The sequence below is a fragment of the Equus caballus genome, chromosome 23, assembly GCF_041296265.1.
Source record: "Equus caballus isolate H_3958 breed thoroughbred chromosome 23, TB-T2T, whole genome shotgun sequence".
Classification (NCBI taxonomy): domain Eukaryota; kingdom Metazoa; phylum Chordata; class Mammalia; order Perissodactyla; family Equidae; genus Equus; species Equus caballus.
In genome coordinates, this window is record NC_091706.1 from 37439947 (window position 1) to 37455592 (window position 15646).

Here is a 15646-nt window from a genome sequence, read left to right on the forward strand (position 1 = left end):
TCTATAGGCAAGCAAAATCTTGAGGCTTCAGTTTCCTACTCAGGAAATAGGAGATTAAAATTTTTACTGGCAGGCTTGTTGCAAAAGCAATACCTTGGAAGACCCCAGCATCGGGAGGAGCATGTGGCAAGTGACCAGTCAAGATGACTTCCCTCTTCCCCACTTTGGACGCCTTCTTGACTGTTTTCTTAGTGTACTCTTTGACCATTTTATTCCAAACGTTATGAAGGAGTGGCATAGTTATTATTAAGAAATATCTCCTAAAAGATGCATAAACATGCAAGATGGGTTATAATCCAGAGTTTTGCTTCTCCTGGAAATTGGCTGCCTAGAATAAAGAAATAAGCCTGTTTCACAGTCTCTTAGAAGGAAATGATTCATGTTGAGCCCATGGGGAATTAATATTCATCTATTTAAGAATTTGAGGAAGGGATGAGAAATAACTGACTGCATGGAAACAACAATGACAATGAGTGGCAAACAGCACAAATCATAAAAAAAGATAATGGTGAAAAAAGTGCTGTGTTTTGTTTGTTTTTTTAATAAGGCAAACAGGAAAATGATCAGGAAGGACTTTTTTTGAAGCAACAATAGATTTTCTTATGACTAGAGCTTTGTACTTTTAAAAATTTAGACCACTGTTTCAGTACACATTTACGTAAGTGAGATTGTTAGGTAAAAAGTAAAGCAGTTTGAAGATTTTGGTATAAATGTCTTCTTGCTTTCCAAAAACCCATCCTTCATTCTACAGAGTAAAAAAATACATATATAAGCAAACATGCAAACAAAAACAACAATATAACTAAAAGTCAGAAAAGGTAGAAAAAAGAGAAAAATAAAAGAACTGGATTTATGGAGTGTCTTTATGCTCCAGGCATGCTAAGAATTAAACACATTTAAATTACTTAATCCTCATGACAAATTTAATACCATTCTCACTTTATGGATGTGAACTGAAGTCTCAGGAAAGCTAAGTAACTTGCCACAAAGAATACAGTTCACACAGAACAGCCAGGCAGCCAGTGTGCCTCAAATCCGAGGGCTCTAGGCCCATCTTGAAAGTCATTGCACCATCATGCTCTGACTCTTAAATTTCTGAAAAGGAAAAAGGGCACGGGTAAGTTTTTAATTCCCCCAAAATATCCCCAAAGTTCCTAGGTCTTTTATAAACTGAATCCTAAATTCTGCTTCTTTTCCTGTATGGGTATCCTAAGAATTCCGGTACTGCCGCCTTGAGCAGTTCTGAAAAGAAAGAGATCTTTCATTTCTTGCAGAACACTGACAGGCACATTTTCACAATGGCCTCCTCAAGACAGGAACCCTCATCTTGCATCTCCCCAGGAGTCATTAGTGACCCCCAGAGCCCTCCTTCCCCGATTTCAAAAGATCTGCCAGCCCGGCAGCGGTGGCAATGATGAGACTGGGCCATCGCGTAACAGATATTGATGACTCACAGCAGAGAGGAGCAGGGTCCAGCTGTGCCTCTCCCTCTCGCTGCAAACATTAAGCCAAAGCAAATTCCTCACGATAAAATTGACGACAGAACTCAAAAAAAAAGGAAAATGTCAGAGGGTCAGAAGTGGTCACAGAAACCACTGCAAAACCCAATTAAAAGTTGGTTTTTCCAGCTTCTCCTGTCACAAATATTTTTGTGCACACTTGCCCCTCATTTCCCTGAGTAGAGCTGATAAAACATAAACCAAGAAAGTGGAAAACACTGCTCCAAGAGGGGAGCTAGTACAGAATTCACAGTAGCTGGCACAAAGCAATTCAGGAGTAATTGAAGATACTCTCAGAGAAAACAACCCTCTGTCGTGTAAAGTAGGAGGAGACGAGGAAACGGTCACTGTTAAATTTTAGAGATGTTATTCACAAGAGAGACATATGGCTGTCTCCCAACACGCATGCTGGGAATCCCATGGGGAAGTGTTTTGGAAGTCATCTGTTTAGGGTCTGTCTGACTCTCCATTTTGCAAGTCGAGAAATTCTACTTTGTCCACTTACCCAGCGCTACTCAGGTCCTCAGGGACTTTCATGCTCACTGACATGTAAGATCCTAAAACACAAACGAGAATGCCAAGATGTGGGGTTTTTTTTCATTTATAATATTTTTGTTTGTATTTTTTTATTTATAATACTGAACAAAATTTCTTTTAGTTGTAATACTGCTATCAGGGAACCCTGTTGTGTCAGTTAGTTATTGCTGTGTGACAACCACGCCAGAAGTCAGAGACTTAAAACAGTAAGCAGCTGTTTTTGGCCATACGTCCAAGGTCAGCAGGGCAGTTCTGCTGATCTGGACCAGGCTCAGCCGATCGCTCCCAGGCTTGCTCAGGCCCTTGTGGTCAGCTGGTGGTTGGGCTGCGGGCTGGCTGATCTAAGATGGCCTCAACACAAGTCTAGTGTTGTCTGGGGATCAGCAGAACAATATGAGTAAATGGGCCTTGTTTCTCATCATTGGGCTAGTTGGCCTGGGTGTATTCCCATCGTGGCTGTGAAAGGTCTAGAGAGAGAGAAGGAAAGAGAAGGGTATTCAAGGTTTCTTGAGACCTAGACTTAGAACCGACAGACCATCACTTCTACCACATTCTATTGGCCAAAACAAGTCACAAGGCTAGCCTAGATTCAAGGGATGAAGAAAAAGACACCACCTATTAATGGGATGAATGGCAAAGTCACATACAGGATCCAGGAAGGGAACTGGTACAGCTATGTTGGGATCAATCTTCCACACCTCCCTTTCTCAAGCTCTTGGAAACTTAATTCATAAGCAGAGGTCGCTTGATGAATGAAAAATCAGGTATAACCGAATAGCATTCAGGTGTTATTTCAACCAGCCTTCAAAAGAACTTGATGAAAAACTCTACTTGCTCCAAACCCAGAATATACCAAGATACCTGATTGTTTCTTTCCCTCTCCCACCCCCCATCCAACACATACACATACACCCGCTCTCCCCCACTCCCCACCAATGTCCACTTGGAGATCATCTCAGAGTGGATTCTTTCTGCAGATGCCTGCCACTTAGCCATTCCATTATGCACTGCTTTTTGCTGGTTTCACTCTTAGTGTGATGCCTGTTTCCATACATTAGGCTTACTTTCTGTGATCTTCACAACATGTAAAGTTTGGTTTGGTTTACATTTGGTTTCCAGTCAATAAAAACTTAATTAAATTTTTAAAGATTTAAATTTAAAACAATAGAATTGTTTCAAGAAGAGAGAGAAGAGAACACTCTCTCTTCATCTCCCACCCCCTCCAAAGGGGCATAAAGGCAACAGTACTCTGGAATCTGGAAGGAGAGTCCTTTCTTTCTTTTTTTATGCAGGGAATAATTCACCCTGAGCTAACATCTGTTGCCAATATTCCTCTTTTTTTTTGTTACCTCTCCAAAGCCCCAGTGCATGGTTGTGTATCCTAGTCGTAAGTCCTTCTAGTTCTTCTATGTGAGCTGCTGCCACAGCATGGCAACTGACAGATGGGTGGTGTGGTTTCATGACCAGGAAAAGAACCCAAGCTGCTGAAGGGGTGAGAGCGCCGAACTTTAGCCACTAGGCCATCAGGGCTGGCTGAGGAGAGTCCTTTCTTTTTCCTTTCATTAGCTGTTGCTATAATAACCAAGAATTTCTGGCCCTGTGGTTCATAATCAAGTGAAGGAGCCCAGACGTCTGTGGGCCACAGGTTTATTGCACACATGGGAACATTTTCTGAACTATTCTGCAACCGAAATCTAGTTATTTTGCAGAAATTCAAGGAGCCCAAACCCTGTTAGAGTAAATTAGCATTTAGGTATTCAACATGGCTTTGGAATGAGCCTTTCTGTAGAAATTAGTTTTCTAGGTCGCTATTCCATTACACAGTGCCCTCCTTATGAGAGCCCATGGGGGAAGCTCTCCCTGATCTCGGAATGGGAAATAGTGGGCTGCTGCTTAGCACTTGGAGTGGTGTGGTGGCTGTTATTACAAATAATGTAGATCACGTAAAGGGAGGACATCTCTTTCTTGGGGAAGGTTAGTGCCAAATCTGAGACCCATTTCTAGCAAATCTATAAGAACTTATGGTGTGAATTTTAGATATTAACCTCACATCTGACTTTGACTTATCTTTCTTAGTTCTATATACTCTCTGTTCTTCTTTCCTCATTCAATTATTTTTATGTTTATTTTGTCCTATTTAAGATACTTATTTAGGCAGACTTCAATGCCTTTTAGAACCTCAGAGAATAAGCAAACAAAATAAATAAATGCCAGTTTCTCAAATCTGGGCTGTTTCTATCACTTCAGCTGACTCAAGACAGTATCTATCTGATCTGTTACGGATGTGCCTACAAAGCAGTTTCCCACAATTCCTCTAGAGGTGTCCTTAGCCACTGGAGCCTCAGGAAATCCTTTTCAATGCCACCTCCCTCTCCCCTTCAGCGCAGGGAATCCTTGCTGAAACAGCCTGTCCTTTCGGCAGCTGGTGATATTTGATTTGATTAACACCCTGGGACCTATCACCAGATGTAAAGATGATGCCTAATTAATTGCTTACATTAAAGAGCTGGCACTTTCTGCATTCGGTTCACACTTGCAGTCTCAATCATGTTTTTGTTTCAGCAAAAATATTTACATGATTAGCAAATAGTTAATTCATACTCTGGTGTGGACCTGAACTGTGTGTGGGACTTCCCAAAGCAGATGTCCTTGGCAGGTGTAAGGAAATAGGCTTTTTTCACAGCAAGAGTCATGAGCAAGATCTCCCAATTGTTTTTCAATGAAAAATCGTGCTTGGATCAACAAATATTCATTGAGCACTGACCTATCCTGTGTGCCAGTCAATACATTTCCAAGGCCCCACGGGGCCTAAAAAGGAGTGCACTAAGAATTCACATTAGGCTTAGCTCTGTTTTTTCTTTCCTGTTTTTTGGTCCAAGATATAGATGCATAGATCAGGAAAAGACACTCTACATTAGTCATCTACAGTTTCAACAGGCATTTTCCAAGGTCTCCCAAGATATTATGACATGACAGGCAGAAATACACTGCCGGGAAGATGCTACAGTTAAGTGAGTTTATGATGTTAAATTCCAGGATGTGAATGGAAGTCAAACTGAAAAGAGGTGATATGCCACAAGACTCTCCTACGCAACATTTTTAATCAAGAACTGGGAGAATGATACAGAAAACAAGATTATATCTTCTTACAGCAGGAAGTTCAAAGGAATAAGGCAGCATTTTGGATGAGCGTTCTTCGCAGATTGGACAATGGGTTGAATTCTAATGTCACGAAATTTAGTAGGAACTAATGCCATAGAACCACCAGAACCAGTACTGCAAGGGAAGACGTGGCTTTGTGGCAAAGACTTGAGGACTGCAGTCAGCCACAAGCTTAACGTGAGGCAGTGGTGTGATGTATGGCCAAGTCACTAAGGCATCTGTTCAACTCTAAAGTACCGAGACCCAGGATGGTGAGAGCCCCACTCTAATTTTTACTAGTCAGTCCACCCTTAGAGATTGCATTTAGTTCAGTTGTAAGTAGGTTGACCATATATGATATTATTCTAATCAGGACACTTTTTAGAATGAAAGGGTTTGCAGGTAGTAATTAAGCCTGGAAAATAGGCATAAACTAAGATTCCTGGAAAACTGGGACCTGTGTTACCTAGTTATAACGACTTTAGACAAATTGGAGGTGTCAGAGGACAGACTCAAGAATGGGAAGGCCTCGAAGAAATGGATTATGACAAATCTTTGGAGAAAGAGATGTCTAGCCTGAGGAAGAGCAGTGCAAGGTTTATGTGGAAGCTATTTTGACATATTCAAAGGGCAGCATGTGGAAGAGGAATGAGACTTGTGCATTATGAGTCTTGAGGTATTCTGCTATGAGGTTTCCAGTAGAGGGAAAATGACTGCTTCTCAGGGCTACTCCAGCCCAAGAGGAGGGGAACAAACAACGGACCTCCAACTGCAAAAGACTTTTGGAAAGTCTACCTGAGTACACCCATCAGTTCCTGTCACTTGCCTCCATCAAAAAATTCCAGTGAAATAGGAATAATTTCTTAAAATGAAAACCACCTGCTTTTCTTTAAAAATATTACTATTGTTTACATGTATGATGGTTCTTCTCTCTTGTCTCAGAAAGCACTTCCTTTATGGAAGTCAGACATGCACAGATCTGTGATTCCTGGTCCCTTCTACAGTTTTACGTATGCTTTTTTTCCAGCAGACTTTTCTTCAATATTCTCCTTTGTAAAGACCAACACAAATATCTTATTACACTGAATCTCAGAGACCATCAGTTATAAGATGTATCACCATTATGTAGCATTAACAGAGAAAAAGAATGCTGCCAATTAAACTATACCCCAAACTTCTTCATGTTTAGATTCCAACTCTCCTGGGTCACTTTTCAACTCAGAATTGGCATGTTTGTTGCCATTTTTCACCTGATATTAGTGTCTGTGTGATCAAGAGCATTGAGAATGCAGTATTTCTTTAAAAAGCATTCCGCTATGATCTCTGGAATTTCCTTCCCAGCAACTAACACTTAATCCAAAGGCTGGGATGTTGTTGCTTTTTGCATCTAACTAGCAAATGACAACAGTAGGTTTTCAGACAACAACCAAGATTTTATTCTTTCTTCAAATAGTCCTTGAATTACTTGCTGACTAAAACTTTGAGGAACTGAAGTCGTTGAGTTTTGCCACCATGAATAACAAAATTTGTTCTGCATGGGCAATGACAACTGCAACCCAATTGGCACCCAGCCAACAGATGCCCGGGAAATTAAAATGTGAAGTATGGATGTTTTAGAATTGACAAAATACAGTAACTCAATCTGCCTGTCTGCCTTCCGGCCTGGCTTATGCCCTCAACCTGACAATCCCCAGCACTGCCGTCCTAGGTGGCTGGGATAACCTCTATTAGCTCTTCTTCACTTTAGCTGAGCGTCTCCTCAAGAACTCTGCCGGGGAGTCCTTATTCTATTTTACACCCAACCTTCTCTACTTTGGAAGTATTCCTCATCTTTTCATTTTAGCTAGGTTTCCATTTTATGCCCATCAACTGGTAGAAAAGAATGCAAAAATGAAAAGGTCAACCAAGATTTTGCATGTCAAAAGTAGACATGCTCAACTCTCACTATTTTTCTTAAGAAGAGCTACACAGCTTTACAGTAAAGAGGTAGTTCCTATCTCTGGCTATGAAGTAAAGTAATTTGTAGATATTTTTAACATGTAGATTCCACTGCGCTATCCCAAGACCCATTATCTCAGACTTTCAGGGTTGGGGGTAGAACTGGGGGGAAGCAGGCGATTGTATTTTTAAAACAGATCCGCAGATTGATGTGACATATCATCTAGGTTGTAAACCATTACGAAGAGATGGACAGCAGGTGTTTTCCAGTTCATGCACGGACAACTCTATTGACACACACTAACACAGATTTGAAATCAAGAGGCCTCAACTCTGAGTGTTCAGCAGAAAACAATTCATGGGGATGAACCACAGTTTTATTCATTCAAACCACAATATTCACACCATCTTGTACTCAGCATGATTAAACTAAGGAGTGTGATGGACATTGCAATGATAGGGCTTGTGGATGGGCATGGTGAGGGCACATGCAGGAAACAAAGGATGAGAGTTTCTTTTTCCAACTTGCCAACAATCCCAAATACTGCCTGGCGGGAGGCCACAGTGAAGACGATCTCATCCTCCAACCTCCAGCCGCAGCCTTCTAGGCCCATTTCAGGAACAAGTTGATCTGGGCATAATTCTGGTACCCTGATTTGGGGATCTTCTATAGCCTTAGAGTGGAAGGATGTACTAATGAGGCCTACACTCAGAAAACATGCAAATCCCTGCACCAGAGGGCTCAGCCCGGACATTCTCTCCTAATCACTTCCATCTTTAGCAAAGGTTCTTCTACATTTTAGATAAGCATTGAGATCCCCCATCTTATCTGGGTACAAGCAGATAATTGGTGATTTCTACTGTTTGCTCTATGGCCTTTTTTTTAAAAAAAGATTTTATTTTTCCTTTTTCTCCCCAAAGCCCCCTGGTACATAGTTGCATATTTTTAGTTGTAGGTCCTTCTAGTTGTGGCATGTGGGCTGCCGCCTCAGCATGGCCTAATGTGCGATGCCATGTCTGCACCCAGGATCCGAACCAGTGAAACCCTGGGCCGCCAAAGCAGAGCACGCAAACTCAACCACTCGGCCACGGGGCAGCCCCTCTATAGCCTTTTAATTGCACTGGAGAATTCAGAACACAGTTTCTCCACCAAAGCCCAGATCACTCTTACTTACCTCAGATCCAGGGAACTCTTGCTCATAACCAAGAAAGAGTCTGAGACTCATTGTCTCCTATGAATTTCTTTTCCTTCTGGGCCTAAAGCAGAGGCTGGAAGCAGGAACACCAGAAGTGCAAATCAGTGCTGATGGCTGAAATAAATACTTATGTTGTACTTTTTTTCTTGCTACCATGTAGTGAACACACACTACATGCCAGGCCCTTCATCTACATTATGTCATTTAATCCTCACCACCACCTGTGAAGTCAGCTTCATTGTCCATCCCCCATTTACAGAGGGGAAATAGATGCAGGCTAAGCAACACCCCCAAGGCCATACGACAAATAAGGGCTGAATCTAGGAATTAATCCCAGATCTGATTCCAAAGTTGAAGATCTCTCAAACATTGATTGTATTTGAAAGGCAGTGAGGAAAAAATAATGTGGATTGATGGATGGATAGATGGAGAGATACATAAATAATATATAAATATATGTAGACACATATATATAAAAAGTGTATACCAGGAAGTTAGATGGTGGTTATATGAATGTTCACTGAATGATTCTTTAAATTGTTTTGTATGTTTGAAAAAATCTGAAACAAAGACTTGGGGAAAAGGAAGAAAAACAGTGACAGAATCAGAGACATGCCCAATTAAACATTATTTCAAGGATCTGCCTATGTTTCACTAACTGTGTCTTTAAAAATTTTAAATTCAATTTAGTTTGACAAATATACATTCAGGCTTTATTACATACCAGGCGCCAAAATCCCTGCCAGCCTAGGAGGTGCCTTCACGGCAGGGGCTGTGAGGACACAACCCAGAATACTTCTGGGGTTCACACCCAGCAGCTGACACTAAACCAAAACCCTGCAGTCCAGGCTGACTTTGATAAAGGGCTGTAAGGAATGCGGGAAGTGCTAAAGGAGCACGAGGATGGAGAAGATAATAAAAACTGAGAGGACCTGTGAACAAGTGAAATTTGAATTGTGCTTTGGAAAATAGGGAAGCCGTCAGAAGGTCTGAATTCTTTTTACTCAAAATACTTCTGACCCCAAATGTGTGGGGTTTTTTTCCCCACCAACCAATTCTCTGACACCAACTGGGTGTCCTGGAATTTGATTCAATTCTGACACTATCTACCTGGAGTTGGGGTCAGAACCCACAAGTGAAGGGCTCAGTCTCACAAGACTGCCCCCACTTCAGATGCCAATCGAAAGCCATGGGTCCTTTGTTGCTACTCTGGTGGCATTTCTGAGCAGAGGACTCATCCTAACCTGTGCCCACATGCTGTGCTGGGATGGCTCTCTAAGGATGGCTCAGACTCTCCGTTCCTTAGAAACCACTCGGCCCTTTCTGTTCTGGAGTTTTGCAGTCTCCTTGGGCCCTGCTGGGAAGTGATGATAACCCAAGCCATCTGGGATTTCTGTATCCACCACCTTCTCCTCTGGGGAGCAGGGCACAGAGCCTTTTTCTCAGAAGAGACAGGGCCCACCAGCACCTAAGAGCTCTCTCTGCTTCCTCACTCCCCCTTAGCTTTCCCTTCCCTCCTCCTCCCCTCCCCGCCAGCACAGCCGGAAAATTTCATGTTCCCCTAGAGCCTAGAAGCCTCACTCCAAGTCATCTTAGAGTTTCTGTGCCAAGTGCCCTTCGGGTCTTGACTTAAGAAAATCAAAAGCCTTTTTTTTTCCTGTTCTCTGGTGAAACTGGTTTTTTACCCTGATATAAGAAATGATGCCCGAATGGGGTTGGGAAGGAGGCACAGGCAACAGCAGCTACCAGATGGGGAAATCACTTAATATAAAAAAATATACTGAAAAAATATCATTCTGCCAGTGTTCTCATCACCCCTTTAAATTTGGTTCATCTCTCGAGCAGAGAGAAGTTTTCTCCGCATCTTCCTTCACATTCCTAACTGCTCCCCGTTCTTGTGTCTCAGAAGACTTTCAGTTCCAGGTGACCTGCTCTAGACTAGAGGGTGCATCCCAAGGGGACCCTAATAGCTACAGAAGATGAACCTCACACCTTGAGAACTGCTGACTCTCTGGAGGTTTTCCCAAGAAATTCAGAAGGAACCCTAAGCTGCTAATTGACAAAGTGTATAACAGTTTAGAAATATAACAATTTATTTGTGTTAGTTGTATGGCTAGTGTGGCTGCTGTGAAGTCTTTGAAAAATTATAACACAAGATCCATAAGTTGGGGCTCTGTGCTTCACAAGCTCCATGTGTCAACAATCACCACAGGGAATTAAATATTTCCCACACTGCTACCTTGTCCACACACATCTTGTCTCCGGTCTCTTGGCCTGCTGGTTGAAACTTCTCCTTCTCGTCCCTTGTGGCATGTTTTTACCGAGATGCTGGAGCCTTTTTTTTCATTTCAGTTACTCTCACTGGTTCATATGACAGTCTTCTGTATCAACCATGGGGACTGAAAGAGAAAAAGTCATCAGTTAAAAAAAAAATTAAAGCCCAAAATGCAGATGTTTGAGAAAAATATTAACTTGATTCTTTTCTCCATCAATTGCCCACCCCAAATGAGGACACAGGGAGTTTTATTTCTAAAACACAATGCTATAGTAGAAAGGCCTCTCAGCTCAACTCAACAAATACCAAAAGGGCCTATCTCCCACCAAAAGCCCACCCAGGTAAGGGCCAGAGATGTCTCTCCCCATGAAGCAGAAATAGATTTTCCTTGTCACAAACTAAAATCCTCCCCCGTGGCCATGGATTTATCAGCCAACTTGCTCACAAGGGTCATCGTATGAATGATGATTGAGAACAAAAAATCATTTCCCCTCACTACAAAACCTGCTCAAAGTGGTTCAAAATGGCAGACTTCCTGCCGGAATGAATCGTCCCTGGGTCAATAATAATATTTCTAAGGGAAAAAGAGGAAGAGGGTTGGAGTGGGGTTGGAACATATTTCCAGGATCTGAGGGGAAACATTCAGTGGCATGTGGCTTCACCACGTTACACGTACTCTTAAACAACACCCAGAAGAGGTGTTAACTACAAACATGCCAAGTTTTTGTTCATTTTCATCCACCCAAAGAGTTGAACATTAATTATTCAATTGAACTTTTATTACTTAGAGAAAAATAATACAAATGCACAAGATCTGTCAGGGAGTGGTGCATGCCTGACACCATACCCTGTTTCTCCTTTCCATCAGTGATGCTCCCTTTTATTTCAAGAATACAAATTTAGGTCATAGGACCAATAAATGCTAATATGATATGAATAATACATGGATGGAGTTTTGCAATTCTGAAAATAATAAATCACCAATAGGTTAAGCAGTGATCATTTAAAATAAGATCTAGAAATATAATCATTTAATTTGATGTTTTATCAATCACCTCCATAGTCTTCTTGGTACTAGGCAAAGTACTAGCCCATCATATCAACTGGCTTATGAGCAGCTTGTTCCCTCAATGGTCCCTAAGGCTCCCCTCCATCCCCATCTGCCATCTCATGCTCATCAGCAGAATGGTAGACCTCAGGAAATTTCTCTCTCAACTTCCTCTGTGAAAATAAAGCACATGCTTACAAAAAATATCCCTCACCTACTCAGACATTTTCTGAGATGCACATACAGTATTTTAAACTCAAGGCAACATTCAGACTTGTTAAACATTTTTTAACTCCTCTGAAGACTTCAATAAAGCCACGAGGATCTGTATACCTCACCCAAGCTACCTGACTTAAAGTAGTGTGAGGCAAGAACCATCACATGCAGAGTTAAACAATGAAATTTTCCAGGTATATACATGCTGTGAGAATCAATAACCTCTTCTCAAACCAGGAAATTGGTTTCAAGTATTCGCTTCACTGGTTACATCCAACAGGCATGAATAAGAGGCCACCTCCTGAGTGAAAGGGAAGGGGCTGATAAATTCCTGAAAAGTATGTTCTCATCAGAATTCCTGTGCTTCTTACTGCATGGATGGCATGTGTAAAACTCTTTGGAAAAAACGTGGGGTTTAACTTCAGGGAATCCTCTTTGCTGGAATTTTAACAAAAAAGCTTTTTCAGAGCATTGTGTATCATCTCATTTCATGAAAACAACGTATTGCAAGGTAATTGTTTATATAATTTGATATTTTCTGGATTTTAGATTTTTCTTAACTTTGCAGGCAGATTGTTCTTTCTAAAATAAAACTGATAATCTCTAGAAAGGTTTGGCTGCAGTAACTGGCACTTCTAATGAGCTATGAGCTCTGGGAATATTTGTCAGAACATCTGGTCATTGAAATAGAAGAACGTTCATGTCCTTCATTCTCAGGCAAGTAACCTGCGCATGCTCTTCTCTCCCTTCCTGCCTTCTCATTTCCTGAGTACCATCTACCCTTCTCTCTAGCAATCACTGTCTCTCATCACTCCACAAATTGACTTCACTCCCCTGCTCTAAGAAGGCCTCTGTACCCATCCTTCTACCTTTAGAAGCTCCTTTCGGCCTCTTTCTCTCGGGGTGGAATGTTACGTAGAAATTCTAGCCCAAAGTACAGCTACCTCTATACTCTAGACAAAAGAAAGGTCTTCCTCCAGCAGGATAAGCTGTGTCTTCTGCTTCAGGATACATACTTTCAAAAGGGACATATGCAGAGGGAAGGAAAGGGATCTATCCTAGCCCAGCACATCAACTGGCTTAGGAGCAACTTGTTCCCTCAATTGGTCCCTAAGGCTCGCCCCCCCCCCCCATCCCCATCTGCCATTTCACGCTCACCATAAGAATGGTATACCTCAGAACACGCATCTCAGAGCATCTTTCCTCCACTAGTATTTGGAGTCCTCTTTCTCTCATATCCCCCACATCCCTCGCAAGGCTCATGGGGGCTTAGTAGATTTCAAGGCTTAAAACTACTGTTTTAGAGGGGCTGGCCGTGTGGCCGAGTGGTTAAGTTCGCGCGCTTCGCTGCAGGCGGCCCAGTGTTTCGTTGGTTGGAATCCTGGGCGTGGACATGGCACTGCTCATCAAACCACGCTGAGGCAGCGTCCCACATGCCACAACTAGAAGGACCCACAACTAAGAATATACAACTATGTACCACGGGGGGCTTTGGGGAGAAAAAAGGAAAAATAAATAAAATCTTTAAAAAAAAAAAACCTACTGTTTTAGAGACACTATGGTTAAACAGGCCTTTGTGGGTTGACCTAGGAGTCCTACTAGCAGTAATTTTATTTTATCTACTGATAACCTTATATCTCTACATGTAAAAGGGATTTTAACACTATTAATATTATTCATGAACAGCCTAGTACCTAAGAGAAACTGTGAGTTAAAAACAACTCAATATTATATAATCCCAACCTTTGAAAAAGGGTATGAAAGTCGAAGGAGGCTTTGTGTGGGGTTTATTTGCTTGTTTTTTATTTCTTTTACCTTTCCACAGGTTTATTCATTCAATAAGTGTTTGTTGATCATCTGTTAGAGGCTAGGACTAGAACAGTAGTCCAAAGAAGAGATTTCCTGGCCTTGTGAAGCTTACAGTCCAGTAGCATAGAGAGACAACTGAATAATGGGGGAAAAAAGTAAAACTGCTACTATGACATGGTAGAAAGGATGGGTACACAGTGCTTCATTAGGAATGACTGATCTAGTCAGGGAAGCCAAGGAAAGCTGGGTAAAGGTAGCAGAAAAGAATGTTCTAGTAGAGGCAACAACGTGTGCAAAAGCCCCATTGTGGAGGGAGCCTGGAAAGGCAAGGAGCTGAAAGGAAGCCCATGGCAGGAGCATAGACAGGGACGTGTGGTACCCATGAGGCTGGACAGGTGGACAGCGACTGGACCTTACAGGGCTTTATGGGGAAGGGCAAAAGGAAACCACTACAAGTCTCACCTGGAAGGGGTGACAGGATCAACTGGGCATTTTTAGAAGACCACTCTAGTCACAGTGTGGAAAAACATGGGTGGCAAGAATGGCTGCCAGAAGTCCACTTACAGAAAGCCACTGTGGGAGTCTTCATGAGAAGTAATGGCCACTTAGTGTGGATGGAGACAGACTCAAGAGATTGTTAGGTGGGGAAATAGACAGGATTTGGCCATGGATTGGACATGAGGACTGAAGTTTAGGAAGCATTGAGGAATGACTTGTAGGTTTCCTATGTATCTGATTTTAACTATTTGGTCCTTTGCTTTATCATTGACTATTGTCTATGGATTTTAGTTTTTCTCTCTTCATGCTCCTACTTCATCCTGAAGAAAAATTCCCTATTACTTCAAAACTAACAATACACAGAGCCCCCTCAGCATTATTCTACCAATCCACCCAAATCTATTTTAAATATATGAGTCCCAAATGATTTCTGTTTATAATTTTTAAACTACATTTGGTCTCTCCCTCTTATATATTTCTCTGCTTAATATAATTTCCTTCATTGAAATGAGAATCCTGAAATTTTGATATAGTGGTGGGAAATTTTTAGTTACAAATAATCGAAACCAACTTTAACACAAAACAATTTATTATGAGAACACAAGGATGTCTCATGGAATCAAATGAAGAAATGCAACCAAGACTTAGGAAGGGGCTGGAATCCTTCAGGAATTTCTCTCCACATTCTTTCTGCTCTTCTTTATATGGTGGCTTCAGTCTTTCATCTTTTTTTTTTAAGATTGGCCCTGAGCTAACATCTGTTGCCAATCTTTGTTTGTTTCTTCTTCTTCTCCCCAAATCCCCCCATTATACAGTTGTATATTCTAGGTCCTTCTAGATGTGCTATGTGGTACGCTGCCTCAGCATGGCCTGATGAACGTGATGGGCACAGTGTTAGGTTCGTGCCCAGGATGCAAACAGGTGAAACCCTGGGCCACCGAAGTGGAGCGTGTGAACTTAACCACTCAGCCACGGGGCCAGCCCCAGTCTTTCATCTTAGAATTCTAGCTTTCTCCAATCTTCAAGCTACAAGATGGCTCTGTAATAGTTCCTGTATTTATATGTTCTGGGTTTAGCCACAGAGACTGACCCTCAGTCACTCAGTGTCTCAATTCCAAATCTCAAGGAGGGGAATTTGGCCCAGCTACGGTCAGGTGTTCAACCCCGGTCAGCTAACTATGGCTGGGGATGGGTGCGTGTGGGAGTTCAGGGAAGAAATAGCCAATGCCAATTCTGAGTTCCCAGAGAAGGCAGAATTATTATGGACTTGGCAGACACCCCATATAGAGTAGGGAAACAATAGTTCCTTTGCCTCAACAAACATGTGTTAAGTACCAACCTTGTTCCAGGCAGAGGCTAAGCTCATGGACACAAAAATAAATACAGCAAATTCTACCTTCAAGGAGTGTAACACCCAGCACTGCCTGTGAACACCTTGGCCTCTATACGTGGTCACTTACCTACAGCACATACCTAAAAACACATGGTG

General features: G+C 41.9%; 1 long non-coding RNA gene across 9 annotated transcripts in view; it reads right to left on the reverse strand.

Moving 5' to 3' along the window:
* The window catches only part of LOC102147749 (uncharacterized), a 156805-nt gene that overhangs the window by 76236 nt on the left and 64923 nt on the right, over positions 1-15646 (reverse strand). For 8 of the 9 annotated variants that reach the window (XR_011431180.1, XR_011431183.1, XR_011431182.1 and 5 more), the window contains 2 exons: positions 10551-10710; positions 8291-8384 (listed from right to left, as the gene is read on the reverse strand). This is a non-coding gene — a long non-coding RNA (uncharacterized lncRNA). Of the gene's footprint in view, positions 1-2004; positions 2057-8290; positions 8385-10550; positions 10711-15646 lie in introns of all 9 variants that reach the window. The other variant, XR_011431178.1, reaches the window with a different exon arrangement.